The sequence below is a fragment of the Zingiber officinale genome, chromosome 5B (genome assembly GCF_018446385.1).
Source record: "Zingiber officinale cultivar Zhangliang chromosome 5B, Zo_v1.1, whole genome shotgun sequence".
In the NCBI taxonomy this organism is placed as follows: domain Eukaryota; kingdom Viridiplantae; phylum Streptophyta; class Magnoliopsida; order Zingiberales; family Zingiberaceae; genus Zingiber; species Zingiber officinale.
The window spans coordinates 106,668,992-106,682,799 of NC_055995.1; the positions used below are offsets into that span (position 1 = coordinate 106,668,992).

General features: G+C 37.5%; 1 pseudogene; it reads left to right on the plus strand.

Moving 5' to 3' along the window:
* Positions 1 to 5,034: 5,034 nt before the first annotated feature.
* LOC121985286 lies at positions 5,035 to 6,536 on the plus strand (annotated as a pseudogene).
* The last annotated feature ends 7,272 nt before the right edge of the window (positions 6,537 to 13,808 follow it).

Genomic DNA, 13,808 nt, shown 5'->3' on the forward strand with positions numbered 1-13,808 from the left:
AAACAACACATGTTATGCTAATACACTGCATCAACATCTCAAGATTGCAAGATGAATCAAATTAAAGCCCAACATTTCATACCTAAATCCCAAGCTCCTGTTGACGCTCAACTGATCAGAAAACCAATTTAGCCACAGCAGATTGAAAACCCTATTCTGCCATATAAACCAAATCCAAACACTTATCAATTCCTCCACAACAAAATCTGAGAACAGAACCACAACCTAATTCCAATCAAAGTTAGGGTACATAGCCTAAAATCTGTGATGAATCGAACCTGTGGCCGGCGACAGTGCAAGGGCACGGCTTCGGCAGGGCTCGGCTAGGGCACAGTGTCGATAGGCTCGGCTAGAGCACGGTGTCGGCAGTGCTCCCTGCGTCGGCAATGCTTGAACAGGGAGGAAGAGGAAGAAGACTTCGGTCGGCGGTGGCTCGTCGGACCAGAGAAGAGGGAAAGGAATTCGGGAGGCGACGGCGGCACCTAGGGCTCGGGTCGACGCTGCTTGGCGCGAGGAAGAAGTGTCGGCGCTAATCCGTGCGGCGGACTCCAGGGAGGTTAGGGAAAAGCTCGGGAAGAAGAAATGAAGAGGAGGAGAAGAAGTTGCCGAGGGATTTGTCGCGAGAGGGGAGGAAAACCGCCGTGGGCAGTTAGGGTAGGCGTCGGCGCGAGAGAAGGGGCTCGGGGAAGAGGGAAACGGCGAGGGAAAGAAAACAAATAAGAAAAAGGAAAAAAAAAAGAAATAATTAAATAAATCTTTTCCTCACTTAAATGGGTAGCCTAAACAGGCTTTTCCGGACCCTGTTTTTATCCCCGCCAACTCGTCCGTACGAGCTCCGAAAAATTCCCGAAAAATATCCAAAAATTCCGGAAAATTCCCTTATTAATATTCGTCATTTTTCCGGTATTTTACATTCTCCCCCACTAATAAAAATTTGGTCCCCAAATTTCAGTATCTACCATCAGCAAGTACTAATAACATATATAGAAAGTATAAATGCTGAACGGTAAACTGAATAACATACCTCAAGTGAAAAGATGGGGATATCGAGCTCGGATAGTGTCCTCGAGCTCCCAAGTAGCCTCCTCGTCCGAATGATGCTGTCATCCGACTTTAACCAGTCGGATAGTCTTGTTCCGCAACTGACGCTCTTTCCGGTCGAGAATCCGTACCGGAACCTCCTCATATGTAATGTCAGGCTGAACTGGAACTGGAATATCTGCCAGCACATGTGTCGGATCGGGTACATATCTCCTCAGCATGGATACATGAAATACATCGTGCACGCCTGACAGGGACGGTGGTAGTGCCAGTCGGTAAGCTACTGCTCCGATCCTCTCCAAGATCTCGAAAGGACCAATGTACCGCGGAGCTAGCTTACCTCTGAGGCCAAATCTCTTCACCCCTTTCGTAGGTGAAACTCGCAGAAATACATGGTCGCCAACAGAGAACTCTAGTGGTCTGCGTCTTCGATCAGCGTACGTACGAGCTCCGAAAAATTCCCGAAAAATATCCAAAAATTCCGGAAAATTCCCTTATTAATATTCGTCATTTTTCCGGTATTTTACACAGGCAATTGGTTTCTGTTCCCTTCCTTGTTTGCTGAGATACGATCTGATCAATACCACAAAATCTGAGTATTCAATCAACTGGCTCCTGTTCCTGTTAGCAATCTCCAGAGGTTTCCTTTCCTGCGACGATTTGATCATATCCATAATGTCTTTCCAAATGAGATCGGTCAACTAATCCCCCAACTAAACCAATCTTTCTTTCTTTGCATTGATTCAAATCTCTCTGTGGCTATCCACATGGATCAGTCAACTGAACCTCCCTGTTCAATCGACTGAACCCCTCAATCAACAAGAACTTTACTTTTTGCAAAATAAAGTCGACACGGTAATATTGAAATAATGATCCTGCAAAACAAAGTTAGAAACATATAATAATGCATGAATAAGATAGACAAATAGGACCGTCTTGATCTCAACTTAGAAATATGCATTTATTTCGTGAGTCAGATCAACGTCTAAGGTTTGTCCCGACTAGGACATGACCTCACTGTTCTTCTTCTCAAAAGAACCACTCCACTCTAAGAGCTTACATCAACTTATTCATCAAATATCTTATCTCCATACATGTTTGACCTTTCTTTACTCGGTATTTAATCGACCTAATCTACTAATACTTTCTTGCAAAACTAAATTAGTACAATGAAAAGCATAATGGCAGCATTGTATTTTGGTTTACCAAATATGCTAGTCTAGTCGACCGTGCACGATCGATCGAAAACTTTTTGATCACACATACTTGAGTTCATTTCTTTAAGACTTCTGACTTCCTAGGGTTCACTCTCCTAGAGTTTTCCTTTTGCTTGAATTTCACTCTTTCAAGACTTCTCACTACCTAGGGTTCACTCCCCTACGATTTTCCCTTTACTTGTAATTCACTCCTCTAAAACATCTCACTACTGAAGGTTCACTCTCTTAGAATTTTTCTCTTGCCCAGCATATGGTCACCCTTGACCTGCTTGGACATTCTAATTACTCGGTAGACTACTCACCCTTGCCAGCCATTCGATCACCTTGACCTGCCGAGATTTACTAGTCACTCGGTTGATTTCTCACCATTGCCAAACATCCTATCACCTTAACATTCCTAGATGTGTCAATCATTTAGTAGACTTCTTACCCTTGCTAGTCATATGATCAACTTTGACCTAACTAAACTTTCAAACATCAAGTCGTATTTGGACAACCCTTGGTAAAACCTTACTAGACTTCATTAAACATATTATCAAACAAATATCAAAACTTTGGAGGTAGATTGCACCAACAATGCTTTCTCCCAAGGCTTACAAGAAGGAGACCTATTTCGATCTCTGATGAAGAAGCCTTCGACAACTTTCGATCATCTCTTGGGTCAGACAAAGAAGTATATTAATGTATATGAAGTTCAAGCTGCAAGGAAGAAGAAGGTCGTGACACTAACATCAGCACCGACTCGACTGGAGCACAAGGCTCCTCTCCACCTCTTTGGCATAAAGAGTCATTCCCCAACCACCAGCATACTCAGTTCAAGACAAGGGGGGGAACCATGCAAATAGTAGAAGTGGCCCCGACTTTCGACTTCGAGTTGGGAAGATCAAATAATGAGAATTCAGAGAGTTATTCCATCTATCATCTCTCTCATGGGCATTACACCCATGAATGTCAGCAGTATGTTAGAGAACTCCATCGTGTAATTGAGGAGTATTTGCCTACCCAAGGATCATCTCTTGTGTCTTCTCAACGATCGGTAGTTAGGCATGCCTGAGAAGAGAATTCGGAGTGTCGAGCCAACCATCGTAGAGAATTGTTGGATCATCAAAGGGACACATCCCCAAGAAGGAGGTATCAGTCTCAGGATCCAGCTCAGCGTTGGCAAGCAACCCATCCTAAAAATGCTGGGGAAGATCCCTCGCATCGAGGTGACATCAACATGATCTTGGGAAGCTTAACCGATGGAGACTTAAACTGGGCCAAAAGGACTAATGGTCGAAGATTCAAGAGTTACGGTATCGGCTCCAAATCTCAGGCAGATATAGGTCCCCTGATTTGTTTCGGTCCCCGATATTTAGAAGAGGTAACTATTCCTCATGAGGATGTGCTGGTGGTAGGGCTGTAATAGCTAATTACAATATGGCGGGAGTCTTCGTCGACACTAGGAGCTTGGTCAACATACTTTTCAAACAGTCCTTTGACCTGATGCAAATAGACTGACATGAATTATGACCCATCTCTATGGAATTAATTGGGCTTATTGTACAAATTAGAAAAGAACTAGTCTACTAGACAATGGTGAAAAAGGGAGAAAGACGACAGCACAAGATGACCAAGGAAGCACTTGGAGAAGATGCTTTTACCTACGTTGACCTTTTGATCTTCTCATTGGCTTAAGAAGATCATAGTAGATGGGGCCATAAGCATGTCACATTCTATTTAACATATATGTTGATGTATGCTATGATATGCCATGATTGTATGCGATGCATGTATAGTTTAATCGTAATTAGGTCCTTTTAATATGCTTACTAAAGTTTAGTACTCACTATTACCTCGATCAATTGTAGTCAGGTTTGCCAAAGCAAAGTGACTCGATTTATCTTAGTAGAGTTCAACAGGATAATTGTGATGTCCGACTATTAAACTTTGGGTGTGACTTAACTAAATTACCTTAACTAGATTGAGGACTTAGAGATATATCACATATGATGTAATTCAAATTATATAAGTCTTGGGCGATTAACAAAAGCTAACTCAAGATGAGTTATAATATGAATTTCATACGATGGGCAAATGAACAAATAGTCTTGTTAACCTCACTAAATAAGAGCTGCATATGATGAAATTGGTAAACGTTGCCTATCTAAATTATACAAGTTTTAGGCAATTAGCCAAAAACTTGTATCTGAAGTATAATATGGATCTTGAGCTATTCTTGCACCACCCGCCACCACTGCTACTTATGCTAATAGGGATGCTTATAAGAAGTATCAAGATAATGCATTAGATGTGTCATGTCTTATGCTTGTTACCATGAACTCTGAGCTTCAAGAGCAACACAAGAATATGAATACTTATGATATAATTGCACATATTAAATAATTATATCAGGGGCAGGCAAGGTACAAGAGATTTGAAATATCTGAGGCTTTATTCCAATGTAAGATGCAGGAAGGAAGTCCCGTAAGAATTCATGTACTTAAAATGATTGGGTATATTGAGAATCTTGAAAGATTGGGATTTCCTTTGTGCCAAGAATTGGCCACAGACCTTGTTATGCAGTTGTTACTTAAGAGCTATAGTTAATTTATCATGAACTATAACATGAATAAAATTGACAAGTCATTGCCTGAGATATTATGCATGTTTAGAACTACTAAACTCAATCTTAAGAAGATAAAGCATAATATCATTTTGATGGTGCACAAGGGAAAAGGCAAATGGCAACCCAAAGGTAAGGGTAATTCAGTAATTCCTTGTCGTTGTCAGAATTCTTAATTCATGAGTTGTAGGGAGGGACTTATGTCACCACAAACAGAGACTAAAGAAAGTGTTGGATTTAAAGCTGGTGTTAAAGATTACAAATTGACTTATTATACTCCTGACTACGAAGTCAAAGATACTGATATCTTGGCAGCATTCCGAGTAACTCCTCAACCTAGAGTTCCACCCAAAGAAGCAGGGGCTGCGGTAGCTGCCGAATCTTCTACTGGTACATGGACAACTGTGTGGACTGATGGACTTACCAGTCTTGATCGTTACAAAGGGCGATGCTACCACATCGAGGCTGTTATTGGGGAGGATAATCAATATATTGCTTATGTAGCTTATCCTTTAGACCTTTTTGAAGAAGGTTCTGTTACTAACATGTTTACTTCCATTGTGGGTAATGTGTTTGGTTTCAAAGCCTTACGAGCTCTACGTTTGGAGGATCTGCGAATTCCTACTTCCTATTCCAAAACTTTCCAATGCCCGCCTCACGACATTCAGGTTGAAAGAGATAAGTTGAACAAGTATGGTCGTCCCCTATTGGGATGTACTATTAAACCAAAATTGGGATTATCTGCAAAAAACTACGGTAGAGTAGTTTATGAGTGTCTACGTGGTGGGCTTGATTTTACCAAAGATGATGAAAACGTGAACTCACAACCATTTATGCGTTGGAGAGACCGTTTCCTATTTTGTGTTGAAGCACTTTTTAAAGCGCAGGCCGAAATAGGTGAAATTAAAGGACATTACTTGAATGCTACTGCATGTACATGTGAAGAAATGATGAAAAGGGCCATATTTGCCAGAGAATTAGGAGCTCCTATCGTAATGCATGATTACTTAACTGGTGGATTCACTGCAAATACTAGCTTGGCTTATTATTGTCGCGACAATGGCCTACTTCTTCACATCCATCGCGCAATGCATGCAGTTATTGATAGACAGAAAAATCATGGTATGCATTTTCGTGTACTAGCTTAAGCATTACGTATGTCTGGTGGAGACCATATTCACGCTGGTACAGTAGTAGGTAAACTGGAAGGGGAACACGAAATGACTTTAGGTTTTGTTGATTTATTACGTGATGATTTTATTGAAATAGATCGAAGTCGTGGTATTTTCTTCACTCAAGATTGGGTTTCTATGTCAGGTGTTATACCCGTGGCTTCGGGGGGTATTCATGTTTGGCATATGCCTGCGCTGACCGAAATCTTTGGGGATGATTCCGTACTACAGTTTGGAGGAGGAACTTTAGGACACCCTTGGGGAAATGCACCTGGTGCAGTAGCTAATAGGGTGGCTTTAGAAGCGTGTGTACAAGCTCGTAATGAGGGACGTGATCTTGCTCGTGAAGGTAATGAAATTATCCGTGAAGCTTCCAAATGGAGCCCTGAACTAGCCGCTGCTTGTGAAGTATGGAAAGAGATCAAATTCGAATTCGAACCAGTAGATAAGCTAGATAAAGAGAAAAGCTAAGTGTGCATAATTCAGTAATTCCTGTTTGTTCTCCTACTAAGTCTCATGCATTGAAATCGAAAAGTGGAGTGACTAAGGAAGGAACCTGGTGTCACTGTAGTGACACCGGACACTGGAAGAGAACTGCAAGTTGTACCTCGAGGAAGTAAAAAGGAAAAGAAATGAGACTTCTGCCTTAGGTATATATACTATAAAAGTTAATATATCTATTTTTTCTTCATGGGTATTAGATATCGGTTGTGCATCTCACATTTGTACGAATACAGGGTCTCAGAAAGAGTATATCATTGATAAAAGATGAAGTGGGCATACGAATAGGCAATGGCACAAGAGTTGTTGCTATAGTTATAGGAACATATTCCTTATCTTTTTCCAGTGGGCTTATCATAGAACTAGAAGAATGTTGTTATGTGTCTGCCTTAACTAAGAACATTATTGCTGTTTCTTGTTTAGACAAGAAAGGTTTTTCATTTGTAATAAAGGACAAATGTTATTTTATGTATTTCAATGAAATGTTCTATTGTAGTGCATATCTTGTGAATGGACTTTATGTTCTTGATTTTGAAAACCTAATCTATAACATAAATATCAAATAGTTCAAATCTAATGATTTATACCAAACATATCTCTGGCATTGTCACTTGAGTCACATAAATGAAAATCACATATCTCAACTCTATAACGATGGACTTTTAGACTCATTCGATTTTGAATCATATGAGATATGTGAATCTTGTCTACTAGGCAAGATGACAAAGACTTCTTTTAGTGGATACAATGAAAGAGCTAATGATTTATTAGGACTCATACATACTGATTTTTGCAGCCTTTTCAATATAGAAGATAGAGGAGACTATCAATACTTCATTACTTTTACTAATGATTTCAATAGATATAGCTATGTGTATCTCATGAAACACAAGTCTAAATCTTTTAAAAATTTTAAAGAATTCAAGAATGAAGTATAAAACCAACTTGGAAAGTGTATTAAGATGCTTTGATCAGATTGAGATGGGGAATACCGTAGCCAAGAGTTTTGTGACCATCTTGTTGAGTTTGGGATCATATCTTAACTCACTCCACCTTGAACACCACAGTGGAATGGTATATCAAAAAGAAGAAATCGTACTTTATTATATATGGTACGATAAATGATGACTTAGACAGATCTTTCTTCTTCTTTTTGGGGATTTGCTCTAGAGACGGCTGCTTTCACACTTAATCGCGTTCCATCTAAAACCGTCATAAAGACATCATATACGAGGACTGGGAAGAGCCCTAAGATATCTTTTATGAAGATTTGGGATTGTGAGGCTTATGCTCGACGTCAAATTTCAAATAAACTATGACTTAAATCAAATAACTATTATTTTATAGGATATCCCAAGGAAACAAAGAGATATTACTTTTATAATCTCACACAAGGCAAAGTGTTTGTTACTAGAAATGGTATTTTTGTATAAAAGGAATTTATTTCTAAAGAGCTAGTGGGAGTAAAATTGATCTTGAAGAAGTTCAAGATACACAGACTAGCGCTGAGGCCTTGATAGAAATTGAACATACACCATAAATTGTTGATGGTTAATCTGTTACACTGCAAGAAGTTGTGGAGCAATAACCTGTTCAAGTAGAACAAGTTCTACGTACATCTGATAGGATACGTCATCAACCTGAGAGATATTCTTTTCTCTTATCTGACCACGGTGATATATTTCTTGTTGATCTCAACGAGCCTACATCCTATCAAGAAGTTGTCATGCAGGCTCTGAGAAATAGCTAGAGGCCATGAGATTCGAAATAGAATCCATGTACACTAACTAAGTATGGGCTTTGGTTGATCCACTTGAAGGGATCAAACCCATTAAGTGTAAGTGGGTCTTCAAAGTGAAAACTGACATGGATGGTACCTATAAAAGTAGATTAATGGCTAAAGGATTCAAGTAGATTCATTGTATAGACTATAACTAAACCTTTTCACCAGTTGCGATGCTCAAGTCTATTCAGATCATATTTGATATTGCAGCCTACTATGATTATGAAATTTGGAAGATGGATATCAAAATTACTTTTCTTAATGGAAATCTACTCGAGGATGTATATATGACACAACCTGAGGGTTTTGTATATCTAAAGCATGATGGAAAGGTATGTAAGTTGTAAAAATCCATTTATGAATTAAAGCAAACTTCTAAAAGCTGGAATCTTTGATTCAATGATGGGATCAAAGCATTTGGTTTTATTAAGAATAAAGATAAATCTTGTGTCTACAAGAGGATTAGTGGGAACACAGTCATCTTTCTCATTTTGTATGTAGATGACATACTTCTTATTGGAAATGATATCTCTAGACTACAATCTATGAAGACATGACTTGGGAATTGTTTTAGGTGAAGCAGCGTATATTTTATGCATCAAGATCTATATAGATAGATCTAAGAGATTGCTTAGTCTATGTCAAAGTATATATATTGACAAAGTGTTTAGTCATTTTTCTATGCAAAATTCCAAGAATGGAGTTTTGCGAATATCACATAGTGTGAACCTTTCAAAGACTCAATGCCCCTCGTATAGGGAAGAGAGGGACCCCATGGGTCAGATTCCTTATGTGTCTACTATAGGATCTACCATGTACTTCATGCTTTGTACTCATCCTAATATTTTGTATGCATTAATCATGATGAGTAGATATCAGTCAGATCTAGGTGAAAGTCACTAGATAGCAATCAAAGATATTCTTAAATACTTGAGAAGAACGAAAGAAATTAAAATTTCTTGATATTTAGAGGTGATGAGGAGCTCGCTGTAAAGGGTTATAGTGATGCAAGCTTTCAAACTGACAAGGATGATTCCAGATCGCAATTAGGATATGTATTTTACTTAAATAGTGGTGCTGGGTATTAGGTTTTACGACGGTTCCATCTCATTCAAGAGATCATCGATAAAGGAGATATGAGACTATGTAGAATATCGACCGATACTAACATTGCGGATCCTTTGACCAAAGTTTTAGCACAGAGGAATCATGATGGTCTCACTAAGTCAATGGGTATTATATATCTCAGTGATTGACTCTAATGCTAGTGGGAGATTCTTAGTGTAAGCCCTAAGAACTATTCAAGAGTTGATTGACTTAGGATATTGTATCATATTTTATTAATAAAAGGAAATGATTATTATATTTACTTCAGATCTGTGCTAAATGAATAAGTATATTAATGTCTTTGGGTAGTAGGTTCTAGTTTACAATATATCAATTGGTTGAATTGATAGTGAAAGCTTGTAAATATATATGGCATTGCTTTTAACTATTCCTAGTCAAGCATTAATATGCAAGGACAATATTAATATGTTGAGACTAACATGTAGGTCAATTAATGACCTAATCTTACAAGTCATGAATATGAGATATCAAGTTGACGTATGGGTATATATTAGAAAATATGTACTAAATTGACTTTCCATGAGATGTTGAATGGATCATTATATGAGTGTCATAAATATTTTTATAGTGACTATTGGTATGAATAGTCCTTAGACCTAAAGTCATTACGATTTCCTACAAAAGGAGTTGTATATTTTGGTATCGGCAAACGTCATAATAACAAAGTAGACTATAAAGTCAATTACTAGGTATGTAATAAGTTATGCAGAGGGATGTGAGTGATATAGATAGGATCTATCTCTTCCATATGACGGAAGTGATATCTCTGAGCCCCTTGATTAAGTAGGACACAAGAATGCATGGTCATGCTCAAATTAGTCAATATGAGATATTGAGTTTATTTGATTAAGTGTGTCTACTTAGGAATAAAAAAACATAAAGATTGATAAGAGGATGACACAGTCTATGCCTCATTGATCAATCTAGATATCAAGAATAGAAGAACAAAGTCATACAAGATAATAGACACAGAAATGTTAGGCCAGATCTCAACATTCTTGTCACTTGCGTAGCAATAATGCATTGTTAGATGTCACTCATTGTTTATGTATCTAAAATGATTTTAAATACATTACCAATGTTACGAGAGTCTATTGGGTTATACATAAAGAACATGTTGATTTAGAGATAGCTTTAATTTAGTTTGACTAAATTATTATGAGTCTTAAGATTATTGGGTTACTCGTTGAGTTAGACTCATTCACGATACCCCTCCAATTTGGCTGACCGAGGGATATGAAGAATTATCAATAGTACCCAAGAAACCAAATCAGTCTACTCGAGTGGCAATCAATCTCTCACTCAAGTTGAAGAAAAAGGTAATTGTCGGCATGCCTCGCAACCAAGACATCTTTGCTTGGTCGCCTACGGTCATAAAACACCAACTCAACAACTGAAACGACCTAAAACTTTATCCCCTTATAGCTTTCAAAACACATCGTACAAACCCTCCCTCCTAAAAATGAATAAAGTTAAATAAATCAACTCTGACATCATGCATTTCGAGCATGTTCAAATATAAATCAATAAAACAAAATCTTGTTTGAACACCAAAATCAACAATGTGAATAAATATCTAAAGACCAAAATGTGCAACCTATAAGGATCTTGAGCACAAAACAACATAAGCACAACAGAATAAACTTTAAGATCCTTTCCAGAAGATCTATGCGAAAGAAACTATATACTAGTTGAGTTGAGAGTTCTACCTTTGTTGCATAAACACAAACTCTCGACAACAACTTTGTTCTCATTGGATCTCAGCATGATCAAGTGTTCGTGTCTCTACGGTATCAACACCAACATGTTTCATTTGTCTCACGAACTCACAATTTGGAGAAGAATCACCTTCATTGTGCAATTGTGCAAGAGATGGTTTGGCCAAGAGAATTCGGCCAAAGCAAGGGGAGGAAGAAGGTTAGAAGATCAAGAGTCACTCATGAAAAATGAACTCAAAAGACCTTTTATATTCTTCAAGGAATACCAAAAGTCTCAAGGAATACCAAGAGTCTTTACCTTTTGGTCTTCTTCCAATAATGATACAAATTAATCTCCATTATTAATCTACATTATCATCTTAATGGGTTAGATTTAGTATATTGGATTAGCTATTAATCTAATAAGTCATTAACCCAGTAAGCGTAATCATCTCATAATTAGCTCTTAAGGCTAATACTAACACAACCAACCAAATTAAGAAATCTGACCAATCATTACATCATCGACTCAAAAAAAAAAACTCAACATCCTAATGCAGAGAATAACATAAATTGAAAAAGAAAGAACAAGGTTATCAGGTGCGCACTACCTAGTACGAGCTAGCTCAAGACTCTCCAACACCTCATTACCTACACCGTATGGATCTAGTGAATCTAAAGACTCAATAAGTTCAAATATTTTATAGCGAGAAATAAATATACATTCATATACTTTTCAATATATATTTTTAAGAAAATACCTTGGACATTTAAAATTTAAACCTTGCTGACATTTACTCTCATGAACCTTCAAACTTTAATAAAATAACATCAAACATTAACTTTCAACATCAACTTTAAACATCTATTTAAGTGAGTTTATATCATTGAATGTGACCCCTTTACCTCAACGTTTGTTCATTTGGCCACATATTTACCTTAATACTAGGTTCAGTTGTGTTCACCTCTATCCTCTAAGTCAGATTCCACAACCTCTTTTCTTTTGATTTAGTAAGAATTCTGATATCATCTAAATCGGACTCCTTACCCGCCAAATAGCCACAAACAATTCTCATTGCTAAAAGGAAAATAGTTTTTCTTTTCATGCATAGAAATCATTACTAAAACATATAAATTCCTTCCATTTCCCTATGTTTTAAAGCATGATACCAACGACACATAATAAGTGATTTAAAGGTGCTTAAACATAAAATAAAGTTTAGAGATGCTAACCGCCACCCTCATTGGTTCAAACTAAAAACACCAAATCCCTTTCCATCCACCTCTAAACGTACCCATATAGCCCAAATGTTCAACTCCTCAATCCCAGACTTAAAATCTCATCTTGAGACCTCTTACTAGCACCTCAACTGATGTCCCAGAACTAATCCAACTCCTCTCATCTCCTATTGCAACCTCTAAACCTGATTGATAATAGATCTTCACTCGAACCTCTTCCTAGCCCTCGAGTCAACCAATGACACAACTAATGACCAGACACCTTCAACTCACGGTTAAATCACTGGATCGAACCTCCCCGACTCTAGCCCTTTTTCCTCCCCACAACCACACTTCCTCGGCCCCTCCAACATCCTTCCATGTCTCTAAGGCAACAGCAACTCCCAATTATTTCAAGCAACAAATTTTCAATCAAAAGGTCAACAAAACTGTGTCAAACCATCACTCCAACATCCCTAAGGAATCAACAAATTCTTGATTATTTCCAACAACAAATTTTCATAAAAAGATCGACAAAACTTTTTCAAACCATCGCTCCAACATCTCTAAGGTAGCAACAAACTCCCGATTATTTCCAGCAACAATTTTTCAAAAAAAAAAGTTGGCAAAACTTCATTAAACCACCACTCCAATGTCCCTAAGGCAGCATCAAACTCCCAATTATTTCTAGCAACAAATTTTCAATAAAAGGTCAACAAAACTTTGTCAAACCACCTTTCCAATGTCCCTAAGGCAACATCAAACACCCGATTCTTTCTAGCATCAGATTTTCAATCAAAAAGTCAACAAAACCATGTTAAAACCTCACTCCAATGCCTCTAAGGTAGCAGCAACTTTGCAAAAATTCTAGCATCAAAATTTCCAAGTAAAAAGGTCATAGAACTTTGTCAAAACATCACAATGATTGAAAAACACATTCGTTATCCATAAAACATGCATCAAGCATCAAAACATTCATATTATAATGCATATAGTACAGAAATAAATGTTAGAAATCTTATCTCAGTGTTTTAAACATACAAAAATTGAGCAAGGCATAGGAGAACAACAAGAGACGATCTGACAATGTTCTCCTTCAATATCTCAAACTTTTGGGATGTTTTCTCGAGGGTTTTCTAAGGATGAAGGTGATGGCACAAATATTCAAGAAAACCCCTAGAATTCCTTCTCTCCCCCTCTTCCTAAATAACATGCTAAGGAATTATCTATTTGTTGCAATTTGGATCAGGCCAGTTAATTTCATTACCATTATCATTATTATTATTATTATTATTATTATTATTATTATTATTTGTTTATTTTTTAAATTTTTTTGTACGCTACAACAATACTAACCCAGAAGCTTGACCCATCCAACAAAAGAAATTGTTCTTTGGCCAAAATAGAACAAAATAATCAAAGCCGAGATTACTAAGCTGATGGAAG